Genomic DNA, 15,928 nt, shown 5'->3' with positions numbered 1-15,928 from the left:
AACCATGGGCTAATATTTACTGTAGTGACACTGGGCCTCCTACGGGCCGTAGAAACAATGGGCCTTCTACGGGCCATAGAAACAGTGGGCCTTCTATGGGCCGTAGAAACAATGGGCCTTCTACGGGCCGTAGAAACAATGGGCCTTCTACGGGTCGTATCATCAATGGGCCTTATACGGGCAGTATGATCGGTTGGACAAACATGGGCCAATAACAGGCCACATTATGGCCGTAAACGGGCTAGAGTTGGAATTGTCCGTTCATGGGCCGACCATAACGGGCCATCGTTAATAGGCCGTATTTGATGACGCTATGAAAACGGCCCAACGTATTAACGGACCACAAATGGGCTGACTGTAACCACGGGCTGAATTTGGCCCACAAGCAGGAAATGACAGTAACGGGCCATAAGTAAACGAATGCCGGAAATGAGCCCAAGAATAAATGGGCTCTGAGAAGGCCGAAAGATAACATGGGCTGGAAACGGCCCAATGGAATAACGGGCCGTTAATGGGTATAAAGTGACACACTTTTCATTATGGGCCAGTTTCACCACGGGCCGTTAATGTGTGTAAAGTGATACACTATTCATTACGGGCCAATTTCACCACGGGCCGTTAATAGGCCAAGAGTTACATAGGGCCTCATATGGGCCGAAAGACGTCATGGGCCATGCATGGGCCAGAAGTGAAAACGGGCTGCAATCATATTGGGTGGCCCAGATGACGCTACTGGGCCTAATTCGGATAGGGCGTAACGGGCCTTGGGTTAGCGGGCTGTAAATGGGCTATATGCGAACATGCCGTTAACATGATTTACCTGGGCCGGCCCACCACCTTTTGATCAAGTCAAACGGGCCGGCCTTTTCACAGAAATGGGCCTCTGTTGGGCCGTGCCACGTGTCGACGTATCATAGGCGCCTTCTGTCCAATGAATGGATGACATCTGTCCCAACGATGAGCCGAACATGTTTCCTCCAGCCAATGATGATTTTACACGTGGAAAATCCCCATTGGTCGGGGCTGTTAACAGGTTATCGGATCCAAAACCCGACCCGATAGCTTAACGGCGTTCCATTACAGTGGATGCCACATGTCGGTCACCCTTGACGAAAGCACTTCTGTGACACGAGATTTATCGTCATCGAAGTGGACACTTCTATGATGATAATTTTGGTAATGTCATGGAACACTTCTACGACAGCACAGATATGACTATCTTGATTCTGTCATAAAATCGTCATGGATGTACATGCATGACAGAAAATGCGACCTACTATGACAAACATGTATCATCGCGAAAGTGTATTTTTTGTAGCGTTGCATTTGTCGTTGTAGATCGAAGATTGACGCTTTGGTGATGTAGTTGTTCACGCCGTCGTTGTTGTCGAAGATCGGAGATGAAATGCCTTGCCTATCCATCACAATACTCGAGCAAATATGAGTGGAGAAAGGAGAAGAACTATACCAAATGTACCTTGACCGATGTTGAAGATGGATCAATGATCACTCAATGATGTAACAAGGAAATAGCACAATTGGTACCAATTCTTGTTGGTTTCTCACACCTACACAAATAAGGCTTATGGTGGAGCTTGGTGAGGATAGTGGCACAAAAATTTGATGCAAAATGTTAGCAAGAGTCAATAATGTTGAAAGAGATTCACAAATTCGCAAGTGAAACAAGTAGACCAATAGCAATATGTGGCACACGGAAACACACACACGGATATATAAATGGGGTCGTGACACCAAGGAATGAACTCAAAATGTGGAATCCATGGAAAATGCTCTTGTGGCACAACTCTAGAGAGACGCTAGCACGATTGCTCAATAGGCGGATACGACACTTGTGCACAACCTATATGAGTCAAAAATGCAACGACTTCTATCCCAAGTATGCTATGTATATGATGTTCCGGTGGTATGATCCAAGATGATAGGATATGACAATCTTATGCAATGTGGTATGATGCTATGGCACTTGCTTACAAGCTCTTTGTTCACTCTTTTTCTTTGCTTAAAAGCTTATTCTTTTCTTATATGGCCACAATGCGAAATGCACAAACCAAGATAGCAATTGGGTATATATGGGAACAATCTTGTGACACAAGGGATGATATGATACCAATATGATATGGTATGTATGCAATGTATGGTGTAGATCACTAATGTGCACAAGTAACATTGCCGGCAATACTCAAATGGCTAGTCTCGATAGGCAAGTGATGCAAAATGGACTAGGGGTTATCAATTCAATGGCAAGGGAATATACAATGGAGGGATACCATGATACCAAGATGATATGGAGGTTACCGTCGAGGGTTTCTCGTTTGTAAGCCACAGACGGATGATGGTGAAGTGGTCAATGTCGATGACGACCTCGTGGCGATGATGAGTGGCGGTGATCTTGATGGAGATACCAAGATGATGGAGACTTGTCCCTAAGTAGTCGAAACACCTTAGTAAACGGAAAAACCGCAAACTCAAAATCTCAAATGTCAAATGGTGGTAGCGGGAAAGCGGTGGTGGTTTTGTGGAAGCTCAATGGGATTGCGGAATGGCAATGATGGGTTTTGCGAGTAGGCAATGCGGAAATGGAGGGTAAGGCGGCGGACTATACACGGTGTCGGAGTTGGAAGCACGGTCCCAAGTAGCCAAAACACCTTAGGAGACACAACTCACAACACAAACAAAATTGGGTTAAGTTGGGGCGGTGGAAGTGTATGGTGGGAAAGCCTATGTGGGAGTTATGGTGGTGGTAGTTGATGAATAAGCAATGTCTGATGTAGGGTAGAACCCTAGTGGCCCGATCTTTCACGAAAAGAGCGGATCCCGCGAAGAACGCGAAGAACACGAGGAGGGAAACGAGGGGAAAATCACGAGGGGAACACAAGAGAACACACAAACCAACAAGAATGATCACACATGCGCTAGATCCATGAACACAAAGGGAGATACAAGATCCAAAGTCAACAATGGACGATACAAAGGGTAGCCGGTTCTTCTCCGTGGTGAGGTCTTGAATCCACAAGGGGATCTTCCCGTAAAGGGGTCTTGAATCCAAGGTGGATCTTCTCCGAAGAGGGGCCGCGGTCTCTCTCAAGGTGTAGATCCGATATGGATGAGCGAAGCTCTATCTCACAAATGAGCTAACACAACACTGACCTTAGAAAGGAGGTGGAGGTGGTCTATTTATAGTCTTAGCCACGAAGGGGTAAGTGGGAGAGGGGTACAAGGCCAAAGGCCCGCGGCTGCACACAGGCAGGTACCGGACGACCGGTGGGGGTCCGACGTCCGGTGGCTCAGGACGGACCAGACGTCCGGCGCGCGTCAGATGTCCGCTGATTCTTCTCGGGACAGGTGGCACTGGATTTCCGGTAAGCGTCGGACGTCCGGTGCCTGGGACTTGTCGGATATCCGGTGTCATTGGTCGTCCGACGGCTGTAGAGGGTCGAACGTCCGGTGGCTTCCGGTCGTCCGATCGTTGAAGACTCTGCAGCTCCTTCTTCTTCTGTCTTCTCTTCCAGGCTTCCCTCGCAGACGGTGTAGGTGTTCCTTGGCGCTTGCACTCCTCCTCGTCATCCGTGAAGTTCCAACAATACCTATGCATGCAGACGAGAGGGGTGTCAAGTAGTATACCATCCTCAAATGGGTCAAGTGAACACATGTAAAGGGGAAGATTCACCTTTAGGTATGAGAAGTAGATGTTGCACGTGTCACTTGCCAAATGGACTCTTGACATGGTGATGCCCCTAGGATGCTCCGCATCATCTCCTCTCCCTTGGGAAAGATCCAACCTCGGATCGAAATCGAAATCACCATGGGAAAAAGATGGCGTCACCGTGTAGGAGTGGTCGATCACCAAGTTCTCATCATCTTGAAGCTCGAAATGGGCACTCTCCAATGTCGCACCGTCTCGTGATTCCTTCAAAAGGAGCAAGGAGAACAAACACTTGGAAAAACAAATGCGGTTAGCGTTAGTGCAAAACCAAGCATTCAAGAGGTGATTCACCCAACAAGTGTTGTCATCAAGCATAACATATGGTGTGACAAAGGATTGTGACATGGCATGTAAGCACATAAATTGAGCACAAAGAAGGACATCACGGAAACAAGCATGTAAATGTGAGGTATTGATGCAAATATGTTGGACAAGTGAAGAAGCATCTACCTCAAGTTCATAGCAAGCATTCACAAATTGCTCAATGAAAGGTCTATGGTAGGCATAGGAATCATTCACAACACCAAATAAAACGAAGTGTCTAAACACATGTGTCAAGTGCAAGACAATCCAATCATAATGTGCATTGGGTGTAGTGAATATCGTGTGGCACTCAACACAAATAGAAAGAGCAATTGTTCATCATGTGTGAGGCAATCAAGTCAAGCATAGTAATCAAGTCGTGCAAGCTAGTAGTGTGAAGATGCAACATACTAGAGGAAATCATGGCAATCATGCCATGTGAGCAAATAATAGACATAGACAATGCAGATGACATATCGCAAGCACGAACACAAAGAAAAATGGAAGCATCATCATAGGCATGGGGCACAAAGCAAACATGGCAATAACAAGCACTGTCTCCACCAAGCTTGCAAATACACATACAAGTATGAGAATCAATCATCATGTGTAATGCAAAGCATGGGTCACGAATGCATGGCAAAAGCATAGTAATGAGCATATCATGCAAAGTGATCATGGCAAGATGGGCATAGAATGTGTAGTGGACAATAACCCATAGCCAAGTGAGGGTCATGTAGAAGAAACGCGTGAAGTCTTTGCGCGAAGAGAGCGGTGGGATAGACAATCCATGGGATCTCAAGTCATCATTGCTCTCTAGAGCTCGTTTTGTCAACTCGTGGGATTGCGAGGTTTACAAGTATTCATGGGTACCTACACAAAAGAGACACAAACCAAAGAAATTGTGCGCATGGTAAATGTACACATCATCCATCTTGATGTGTATTTGCACGTGGAAGTTAGCACAAGATAAGCATCGCTCAAAGAAATTTGATGCATGGTATAAGAACATGTCATCCATCATGAAAGAATAGTTATTGTGTATAACATGATGGGGATGCAAATTGAGCATACAAGTATATGGCACATCAATAGCATGTTTATTCATGGGAAGCATATTGTGCACATAAGTATGCGGATCATGCAATGGATGGGAGTGATCAAAATCTCCTAAAATGTATGAGGAAACTATGGGGGTCTCCTCATGAGCAATGTTGGAAACATCATATGGAGAAAATGGACAACATCCAAAACAATGCATATCCGAAGCTAGGTGGTTATGGCATGGCATATGAGATAAATGATGCAAAGGTAGCATGTCAATATCATCACAAGAGAAACAAATGCCAATAACCATAGGCTTGTCATCTATGCCATATGTGCAAATTGGGTTTATTCTAATAGCATATGCATAGTCACTATGAAGAGATTGCAAATATGACATATGATTGATCTCATGCATAGCATATGACAAGTCAAGCGGATTGGCAAACATGATGTGACCTAAAGAATTGTCACAAGAAATCCTATTCAACATGGCATCACAACTAATAGAATCCACATGACAATCATCATACTCATCATAAATGGGTAAATCATCGCATGGGGAAGTCACACTAGCATGAAGCATGGAAATAGGTTGATCAACATCATGCAAGCAATCAACGTCAAGAATGTCCACTAGTGGGACTAGAGCATCACCTTCACCTATGTTACCTTTGTCATTCCACTCAAGTGGTGTAGGTGAGGTGGTAAAGACCAAATGGTGGTCATCATCATCAACTTGATAGAACCATGTGGGGGGTACATCATATTCCACCATGGCCATCGTCCTGTCCAAAGGTAGGACGTAGTCGTCGTGAATCGGCGCATCATCATATATGGGACCTAGCACCAAATGAGAAGACACAATAGAGGTAGAGGTCAAGTCGTTAGTGTTGAAAGTGGCCTCGCATGACCTATCAACTATCTCACTCTCTCTATGTGGTGGTTCACGCACTCCCTCAAAATAGGTGCACTCAATCTCACGTATGGTGGAGTCACTCATCTCACTCAAGTGGTGGGGGTTGTGGCTCTCCTCACATGGGAATTGATGCAACACATCATATATGGGGCTAGTGGTGAAGTCACTCTCACTCTCAATATGGTGGCAAAAGTCACTCAAGTCATCAAACGTTGCCGTGGTCGAAGGGAAAATCTCATGCTCAACCATCTCATCGTCGTCGCCATGGATGAAGGCCGAAGATGGCACATCATCACTCTCGCCTCCTAAGATGGAAGCATCATCCTGTCTCGCCACCTTGTCGCTCGCCTCCAAAGCTTGGTCCTTGAGGGTCTCCGTAGTCATACTCGTCGCTGCACCGTCTTGAAAAAGAGTCATGGAGGACTCGGCATCGTCAATGCCACAAAGAGGGATGGCATCGAACTTGGGAGTATCGTCTTGGAGCTCGTCGGGCTTGGACATCATGGTGGTACTAGCCTCATGCTCGTTCTCATGGAGCTTGGTCGTCGTGAAGTGAGCTTGGGGTGGAGAAAGTTTGGCCTTCATGAGTTCTTGTTCCGCCTTGAGAGCACCAATGTAGTTGTCGTCGAGGCACTTGTAGTTCTCGAGGAAGATCTTCTTGGAGATGTCGTTGTGCAATCCCATCATGAAGTGGAACTTCATCGAAATGGGGTCGACACGCTCGCTCGTCGCATGGCAATCTTCATCTCCTTGAAGTACTCGTCGATGGACTTGGATCCTTGGATGGTGTTCTCCAATTGGTGTTGAAGTTGTTCCGTGTAGGTTGGAGGCACAAACTCTTGCCGCAAAGCTCTCTTCGTCTTGGGCCAACTCATGTCGTAGCTCTCCGAAGGTGTGTGAAGCCACCATGTGGACGCGTAGTCGTGGAAGTTCCTTGTGGCGCACTTCACTTGATCTTCGGGAGGGACTTGATGTAGCTTGAGGTAGTCGTCCATCAAACGCTCCCACTCGAGATACCCCTTGGGTTCTTGAGTCCCATAGAAAGGAATCATGTGGTCGATGTCGAGGTCGTAGTAGCTCGTGGAAGTCGCCGACTTGAGCTTGGGGAGCTTCTCTTAAGTGTAGTCTTGAGGTGCTTGTTGGCGAAGATGCCATATATCCGAAGGCGAAGATGCATTGAAGTCGCTTGGCGAAGATGCCAAAGTGGTTGGTGTAGCCGTAGCTTCGTCTTGGTGGTGCTTGTCTCACGGTCTTCTCTTCTGGTCATGAAGTTTGGACTTGGCATGAAGTAGGGCTTGTTGCGACTTGTAGGTAGGCGCATCTCGAGCATCTTCATGATGATGTTGTCGTTGTCGTGCTTGAGCTCGATGTAGATGTCGTTCGTCGTCGTCGTGCACATGTTGCTTGGAGGTGACTTGCCCTTCATGACGAGGTGCATCACAAACGTGATGGTGGTCGCCATGGAGATGTGGACGAGGACGACTTGCGCTTTCATCATTTTTGCGCTCCAAAGACTTGTGACTTGAACGTCGCTGCCTTGAGGATGATGAAGGGGAAGAACGGTTAATCAACAAGGTCCCAATCTCCTCCATCCTTGCATCTTGCTCCTCCTTTTGTGCGGAAAGCTTGTTGTTGATGTAGTTGTACATGCCGTCGTTGTTGTGGAAGACCGGAGATGAAATGACTTGCCTATCCATCACAAGATTTGAGCCAATATGAGTGGAGAAAGAGAAGAACGAATACCAAATGTACCTTGACCGAAGTTGAAAGTGGATCAATGATCACTCCAATGTGGACAAGGAAATAACACAATTGGTACCAATTCTTGTTGGTTTCTCACACCTACACAAATAAGGCTTATGGTGGAGCTCGGTGAGGATAGTGGCACAAAAATTTAATGCAAAATGTTAGCAAGAGTCAATAATGTTGAGAGAGATTCACAAATTCACAAGTGTAACAAGTAGACCAATAGCAATATGTGGCACGCGGAAACACACACACGGATAGATTAATGGGGTCGTGCAACCAAGGATGAGCACAAAATGTGGAATCCACGGAAAACGCTCATGTTGCACAACTCAAGAGAGACGCTAGCACGATTGCTCACTAGGTGGATACGACACTTGTGCACAACCTATAAGATGCAAAATGAATAAATTTATATCCCAAGTATGCTATGTATGTATGGTTCCCAGTGTTTGATCCAAGATGATCGGATATGGCAATTTTATGCAATGTGGTGGATGCTATGGCTATTGCTTACAAGCTTCTTTGCTCTTTCTCTTTTGCTTAAAAGCTTATTCTTTTTTTGTATATGGCCACTTTGCGAAATGCACAAACTAAGATAGCTATTGTGTATATGCGGGAACAAACTTGAGGCACACGAGATGATATGATACCAAGAGGATACCGATATGGTAAGGTATGTATGTGATGTATGGTGTAGATCACTAATGTGCACAAGTAACGTTGCCGGCAATACTCAAATGGCTAGTCTCCATAGGCAAGTGACGCAAAATGGGCTAGGGGTTATCAATGCAATTGCAAGGGGAATGTACAATGGAGGGGTACCACGATACCAAGATGATATGGAGGTTACCGTCCGTGGCGATGATGAGTAGCGGTGTTCTTGATGTAGATACCAAGATGATGGAGACTCGTCCCTAAGTAGCCGAAACACCTTAGGAAACGGAAAAACCGCGAACTCAAAATCTCAAATGTCAAATGGTGGTAGCGGGATGTGGTGGAGGTTGCGGAAATGCAATGATGGGTTCTGCGAGTAGGCAATGCGGAAATGAAGTGATGAGGACATCAATACCATTGTTACACCCACAGCCCCTGCTGCTATACATACTGGACCAATTACTAGAGCTCGCGCACGCCAACTAAATTACCAGGTACTTTCGTTTCTTGGTAATGATTCTAATGTTCATGAGAATATGATGCTGCCTAAATTGGATACATTTGTTTTGCTTACAAATGAAGGGCCTAGCTTGGAGAAGGATGAACATTGGAGCAAGAGAAAGCATGGAGATGATGTCATGCGCAAGGGGAACAAGAACGGAGTTACGAGTGATGATTTCAGGTCTTTGAAGCCACCATAACGAGTGCATGAAGCCTTGGACGAAATATACAAGATGCCACTTCATAAATTTCATCCAGAGGCTATTATAGGTGCTGCGTCACCTTTTTATTGGGCCAGTCCCATGTAATTTCGAAATACATTAGTATAGGCTATTTTTAGAGTCCGTATGTATGGGGAAACAAGAGATAGGGTTGATTTCGGACCCCTCCACCAAGGGCCACGAAATTCCCCCTCTCTTCCTCCATATATACAGCCCTTAGGGCACCGTTTAGACTTTGGGTTTTGTTTAGATTAAAAGTTCGCCATAGCTGCAACTTCGCGTACTTCGTTTGTGTTCAACGACCAGACAAAGGCGTCACAGAACCCCACCTTGATCAATAAAGCTTTCATCTTATATTCACAATATCCAGATTGCAATCTCAGTTTCTTGCTTGTTCTTCGTTTGCTCGCAGGAAACAGACCCTCGTGGTCAGGTTGATCGTGCTCCGGCGTGGTCAATAACCTCTCGGAGTTGGTTTAGCGATTGCTAAGGCGCGACGTCCTCGCACGTTCGTAGTCGGATCGTCAAAGTCGACTGCCACCAAAGCGATATCCATCATCTCATCGAAAGACGGGACACCTTTGCCTCTATCAAGTGGTATCAGATTTCCAGGTTGCTCGGTGAGATTTTACAGTTTTTCGTAGTTTAGATCGAGTCTGTTCTTCATACCTACAGTCCACGAAAAAGCCACAAAAAAAATTAGGGTTAGTTCATCATATCCGAATCAATCTGAGCCTTTGCATAATCTTTTTAGGGTTTTGCTTTGTTGAATTTGCGGTTGCATCGTCGTGTCTAGTTGCTGGTCTTAGAGTCTAGTCTTTTAGAGTTTCGAGTTCTGGTCATAAGTTGTCACGCCGCCGCCGCACCATCATCATCGCCCCTGCCATCTACCACCACCGCTTATCCGCCACCGCTTCGAATCCGTATCCATATACCACCACCACTGTCATATACCACCATCGCTGCCATCTACAACCATATATCCACCACCAATCTGAGTTCTTGTCATATTAGGTTTGTTTTCGAGATCCATCTAGATTCCGATTCGTGTTTCCTTGCCGGAGTAGGTTTCAGAAAAAAAAGAGTCTGGAAACCACCCTCCGTTTAGGCCCAAAATTTTTCAAAAACGCACTTGTCGAAAATTTTTCTGGCTATCCTATTTTTAGGTGTTTCTAAGCATTTTGAGACAGTGGCCATTATAGAAAGTTTTTTTTGACCCGTTTCCAGTTTTTGGGTCCGGGTAGTCGAAAAAAAAATTGTCAACAAAAAATTTCGTGCCCATCCTATCAGTTTGACCTGGGAAGAGTTTTGAGACACTCGCCATTATAGTGATTTTTCGAAAAAAAAAACAGCGCAAAAAAAAAGCAGGGCAAAAAAAAGAGCGAAAAAAAAAATCCAGAGTGTGCTTTTCCCTTGTTTACGTGCCGCGCCGTGATTTTGTTGGTGTTCTAGGCTCGCGTGTCTAGCACAGTCTAGCCTAGGACCAGCACAGTACCGTCGTTGAGCGTTTATTCAACTTTGCATCTCTGAATTGATTATTGCTGACCCTTTTTGCTACCATATTATAAGCCTTCCCAGCTCCACATACATCTACGTCGTGCGTTTGACTCTCCCTGGTAATCGCTCTATCCAAGCTTTGAGAGTTTTTGACGACAACGGTTGCCGATCACCGCCTGCTGCTGGGTAAGAACTGGTAAGAATTTGAGATTTGCTTGACGGATTTGTGACACCCACCACCACTTCTTAGTAGTCTGTAGGATCATATTCTTGTGTGTTTCTATTTGCTGCTAACCATGGTAGCATCACAAGCCGATGAGACTGATTGGGAGAACCTGACGAACAAACAACTACATGATAAATTTCAGCAAATGATGAGTGGACAGGTGCAAGATGTGCTAAACATATTTGAAGAGGCCATGGAGAAGATAGATGGCATGGAGAAGACGTTCGAAACAAAGCTCGATAACAAGTTTAATGAATTGCTCGCGCGTCTTCCACCACCACCACCCGCTGCACCTAACGCACCTCTCCAACAACAACAACAACGCATCCTTCCGAATCAGTATGGACGAGCGAAGCGTGTTCCTATTGAGGATGGCCAAACTTCTGGTGCTGCTGTTCATGTTGTTGATGCTTCTTTGGCTCCTGCTAGTGCTGCTGCTGGTACCCAGGAGGATGATGAGTATGCGGGCGATTATGAGGATGAGGTTGATCAAAATCAGCACTACGTGCAGCCACCTGCACCACCACCAGCAGGTCGACCTCAGGTATATATTCGTAATGGTAGGCCTGCACCTCCACCTCAAGTACGAGATGATGTCCATATTCCTAAACTGAAATTGAATATTCCACCATTTGAGGGTAGATATGTTCCTGATATATATCTTACTTGGGAGTTAGAAACTGAACAACGTTTTACATGTTTACAATATCCCGAGGAGAGACGGGTTGCTGCTGCTGTTTGTGCTTTCACTAGTTTTGCATGTGTATGGTGGTCTGAACATTGTAGATTATATCCTATTCCAACTACTTGGGCTGCTTTGAAAACTGCTATGCGTACTCATTGGGTTCCACCATATTATCAACGTGAATTGCTTCAAAAATTACAGCGCTTAAGACAAGGAAAAAATTCTGTAGAAGAATATTATCAGGAATTACAAACTGGCATGATTAGATGTGGTATTGTTGAGGAGAATGAAGCTATGCTTGCACGTTTTCTGGGTGGATTAAATAGAGAGATTCAGACCATTCTAGACTATAAGGAGTATACTAATATCACTCGTTTATTCCATCTTGCTTGTAAAGCTGAACGTGAAGTGCAGGATCGACAAGCATTGGCGCGAACTAACTTTTCTGCAGGCCGACCTTCATCATGGACACCGCGTGCATCTTCTACTTCAACTGCACCAGCACCTCAATCAGGTGCCTCCTCTAGTCGTGATACAAGAAAATAGGCACAACCACCATTATCTGCCAAGAGCGCACCTGCTGGGCCTGCACAGAGTTCTTCTTCTTCCATGGCATCAACAGGGCACACAAGTGATATTATTTGTCGTCGTTGTAAGGGAGGAGGTCATTATGCGAGAGAATGCAAATCTCCGCGTGTGATGATTGCTACCGCGAATGGTGGATATGAGTCCGCTAGTGACTATGATGAGGAGACTTTGGCTCTTATTACACGTGAAGAACGTGGTGGAGATGATTCTGATCATGAGACGCAATACATGGCTCCTGAAGACGCTGACAGGTATGAATGTTTAGTTGCTCAACGTGTTTTGAGTGTGCAGGTCACACAAGCTAAGCAAAATCAGAGGCACAATTTGTTCCATACCAAGGGAGTTGTGAAAGAACGTTCTGTGCGCGTCATCATAGATGGAGGGAGCTGCAACAACTTGGCTAGCATGGAGATGGTGGAGAAGCTTTCTCTCACCACAAGACCACATCCACATCCTTACTACATCCAATGGTTCAACAACAGCGGCAAGGTTAAGGTAACACGTACTATTCGTGTGCATTTTAGTATCTCTACATATGTTGATTATGTTGATTGTGATGTGGTACCTATGCAAGCATGTTCCTTATTACTTGGTAGACCATGGCAATTTGATAAAAACTCTGTACACCATGGTAGAAACAATCACTACACTCTTGTTCATAAGGATAAAAATATTACTTTGCTTCCTATGACTCCTGATTCCATTTTGAAAGATGATATTAATAGAGCTAATAAAGCACAACAGGAGAAGAATAAGAGTGAAAATCAGATTGTGGCAAAAGAATTTGAGCAACAAATGAAGCCTAATAATAAACCATCTAGTGTTGCTTCTGAAATTAAATTGAAAAGTGCATGTTTATTTGCCACCAAATCTGATATTGATGAGCTAGATTTCAGCAAATCTGTTTGCTATGCTTTTGTGTGCAAAGAGGCATTATTTTCATTCGAGGACGTTCCTTCCTCTTTGCTTCCTGCTGTCACTAACATTTTGCAGGAGTTCGCTGACGTTTTTCCACAAGACGTGCCACCGGGATTACCGCCTATTCGAGGGATTGAGCATCAGATTGACTTAATTCCCGGTGCTTCACTGCCAAACCGTGCACCATACCGTACCAATCCAGAGGAGACGAAGGAGATTATGCGTCAAGTACAAGAGCTTCTCGACAAAGGTTATATACGCGAATCCCTTAGTCCTTGTGCTGTTCCTATTATTCTAGTGCCGAAAAAGGATGGTACATCACGTATGTGTGTTGATTGTAGAGGCATTAATAATATTACTATTCGTTATCGTCATCCTATTCCTAGGCTCAATGATATGCTTGATGAATTGAGTGGCTCTACAATATTCTCCAAAGTTGATTTGCGTAGTGGATACCATCAAATTCGTATGAAATTGGGAGATGAATGGAAAACAGCATTTAAAACTAAGTTTGGATTATATGAGTGGTTAGTCATGCCTTTTGGGTTAACTAATGCACCTAGTACTTTCATGAGATTAATGAACGAAGTTTTACGTGCTTTCATTGGACGATTTGTGGTAGTTCACTTTGATGACATATTGATTTATAGCAGATCTTTGGAAGAACATTTGGAACATTTACGTGCTGTTTTTATTGCTCTACGTGATGCACGTTTGTTTGGTAACCTTGGGAAGTGCACCTTTTGCACCGACCGAGTATCTTTTCTTGGCTATGTTGTTACTCCACAGGGAATTGAAGTTGATAAAGCCAAGATTGAAGCTATTGAGAGTTGGCCGCAGCCCAAAACGGTCACACAAGTGAGGAGTTTTCTTGGCCTCGCTGGATTCTATAGGCGTTTTGTGAGAGATTTCAGCACCATTGCTGCCCCTCTCAATGAGCTTACAAAGAAAGACGTGTCTTTTCTTTGGGGTACCGCACAGGAAGAAGCCTTCACGGTATTGAAAGATAAGTTGACACATGCTCCTTTACTCCAACTTCCTGATTTTAATAAGACTTTTGAGCTTGAATGTGATACTAGTGGAATTGGATTAGGAGGTAATAGAGGCGGGGGTGTCCCGATCTTTCGATGAGATGGTAACTATCGATTTGGTGGAGACGACTTTGACGATCCGACTACAAACGTGCAACGACGTTGTGCCTTAGCAATCGCTAAACCAACTCCGAGAGGTTATTGACCACGCCGGAGCACGATCAACCTGACCACGAAGGTCTATTCCTGCAAGCAATCGAAGAACGAGCAAGAATATGATAAAGCAATCTGAATATTGCAAATATATATGAAGTATTGATAATGGTGGGGATCCGGAAGCGGTCTTGGTCTGGTCGTTGGACACAAACGAAGTACACGAAGTTGCAATGGCTAACTTTTAACTAAACAAATCCCAAGGAAAAGCTACTAGATGGATCTACTTATATAGGAGCAAGGGGTGGCGGCCAAGGAGGTGGGAGGACGTCCCAAGGCAGCCTAAAACTAAATCTAGGTCGTACAAGGCCAATGGGCCCAAGTGGAGGTGATGTAACACCTTTGGACTTGTAGTTTAACTCGGATTCTGCTGCAGCATCAGATTGTTTCGTCCACAACTCAACGCTCCGGACGAATTTGAAGGTGATTCCAATTGGGTTGGAAAGTGCACGAAATCTAGTTTCCAACATAAAAAGAATCACCCAATTCGGAGTCCGTATGAAAAACTTGTGTGCGTTTTGAGTCAGGTGTGTCTGTGCAGTCCGAATCTGAATCCAGAACGTGAGAGACTTGGACTCTATCTTCTCTTGGGCCAAAAGTGACGTGAGAGAACTTTTTGGACAGCAAATAAACATCTCTTTCTTCCTTATCTTCATATGTGGATTGTACAAATGTCCCATACACCTGCAATTAGACAAAACACAAAAGTGTGTGAAGTATTTTTGTTCTGGATAACATAAATAGATTATTGAATAGTTTGCACTAGAAATCACCTGACAAATATGCATATATGCAATATTTTTGGTCATATCCAAGGTAGTCATGTCCTCATCACCTTTCTAGGGAAGACCATCAAGGCCTCCGTACGGAGATGAACTGTCCTTTGTATCCTCACCGAGCAACCTGAAAACTGATACCACTTGATAGAGGCAAAGGGTGTCCCGATCACGAAGGTCTATTCCTGCAAGCAATCGAAGAACAAGCAAGAATATGATAAAAGCAATCTGAATATTGCGAGTATATATGAAGTATTGATAAAGGTGGGGATCCGTAAGCGGTCTTGGTCTGGTCGTTGGACACAAACGAAGTACACGAAGTTGCAATGGCTAACTTTTAACTAAACAAATCCCAAGGAAAAGCTACTAGATGGATCTACTTATATAGGAGCAAGGGGTGGCGGCCAAGGAGGTGGGAGGACGTCCCAAGGCAGCCTAAAACTAAATCTAGGTCGTACAAGGCCAATGGGCCCAAGTGGAGGTGATGTAACACCTTTGGACTTGTAGTTTGACTCGGATTTTGCTGCAGCATCAGATTGTTTCGTCCACAACTCAACGCTCCGGACGAATTTGAAGGTGATTCCAATTGGGTTGGAAAGTGCACGAAATCTAGTTTCCAACAAAAAAAGAATCACCCAATTCGGAGTCCGTATGAAAAACTTGTGTGCGTTTTGAGTCAGGTATGTCTGTGCAGTCCGAATCTGAATCCAGAACGTGAGAGACTTGGACTCTATCTTCTCTTGGGCCAAAAGTGACGTGAGAGAACTTTTTGGACAGCAAATAAACATCTCTTTCTTCCTTATCTTCATATGTGGATTGTACAAATGTCCCATACACCTGCAATTAGACAAAACACAAAAGTGTGTGAAGTATTTTTGT

This window comes from Triticum dicoccoides, chromosome 1A (assembly GCF_002162155.2).
Source record: "Triticum dicoccoides isolate Atlit2015 ecotype Zavitan chromosome 1A, WEW_v2.0, whole genome shotgun sequence".
NCBI lineage: Eukaryota > Viridiplantae > Streptophyta > Magnoliopsida > Poales > Poaceae > Triticum > Triticum dicoccoides.
This window is presented reverse-complemented; position numbering follows the sequence as displayed.